Raw genomic sequence first — 1447 nt, forward strand, 5'->3', positions numbered from 1 at the left:
CCCCCCCCCCCCCCTCTTTTTCTCTTTGTCTTTTACTTTCATGCATTTAGATTTTAATGTAACTGGCACTAGCAACTTACATTTCAATCACCCTTGTATTCTCGTACTTAACTTATTAATGTAATGCTCCGTTTTCAGCGAAAAAAAAAAAGGTTGGTTGGTCGTATAATTTTAATAAAAATCCCGCATAAACTTTATGCAGCATTTAGTTGGCAATAGTAAGAACTTGTTTGCCCTAGCTTAAAATTTTTGTTTATTTTGCTTTAATCTAGATAGCTTTTCGAAAAGCGACTTTAAAAGTATTTTGAATTTGGCCAAATCATTGGAGAGCACTTTGTTGCTTTTCAAAAACTGGCTTTGAGCGCTAATTTACGAAAAGAACATATATAAAATTACTTTATAATTAATATTATCTAAAAACAAAAACGTGATTTTCATTAATAAAAATATTATAAAAATATTTCTTATATTTGTTTGGGATTTGGTAAGATTTGTGAAAATTAGGAGTTCGGAAGACAATGAAAAAAAAATCATGGTGAAGAAGAAGAAGGAACATGTGTTTTAACGACTGATTTCTTTGTCGAAATTAATGTGGATACAACGTAAATAGCGTAATTTTGTCTTAAACAATAAATTTCTGTTTTTGCTTCTAAGAAGAAACATTGTAACTTTCTCTCATAGCAGAAAAATTACTTCTTCTATTACTCAAAATTTATTTATTTTTATTGTGGCCTAAAATCTTTTTTAAAAAAAAAAATGCCTTTTTGAAGAAAAAGTGCTTTTGGCATTTGCTTTAAGTAATGTAGAATCAGTGTGTTATTTTTGTGATATATAATACTCCCTCTATTGTAACTTATGTCAAACTATCTTTTTATAGAATGATACATATTCTATATATATTTTTGTAAGATTTTGTTATACAATACGTTATAACATGTTTAAGACTATAAGTTTCAGAGCTCTTATAGACATACAAATGATGTCATATTTAAGATTACAAACTTCAAAAGTTCTTCTATTTCTTTCTTAAACTTCACGCTAAATTAAAATAAGTTACATAAATTTGATCGAAACAAAAGTATGAAATACGTGTAGGTGCATTAGAATAGGAAGATGAAATTAGAAATTTTTACATTCCTATATCACATAGGAAACCTTTTTACCCTACATGTTTAAGGTTTGAGTAAATTACACTTAGTATACCAAATTACCAATCCTATACCATACTTAATTAAGGGTCTAATTAATGGGCAGTTTTTACTCCTTAATTAAAGGTATCCATATATCCCACGTTTCTCTCTCCTAACCCCTCACCCCCCACCCACGTTTTTACCCATACCCCATATTCTTTTTACCATTTTCCCTCTTCTGAAACCAAACAAAATTCCACATCGATTGTGTTCTGCTTTTTCACATCACTGATGAATACTCAACATTTTAAAAGATA

Source organism: Nicotiana attenuata, unplaced genomic scaffold, assembly GCF_001879085.1.
Source record: "Nicotiana attenuata strain UT unplaced genomic scaffold, NIATTr2, whole genome shotgun sequence".
NCBI lineage: Eukaryota > Viridiplantae > Streptophyta > Magnoliopsida > Solanales > Solanaceae > Nicotiana > Nicotiana attenuata.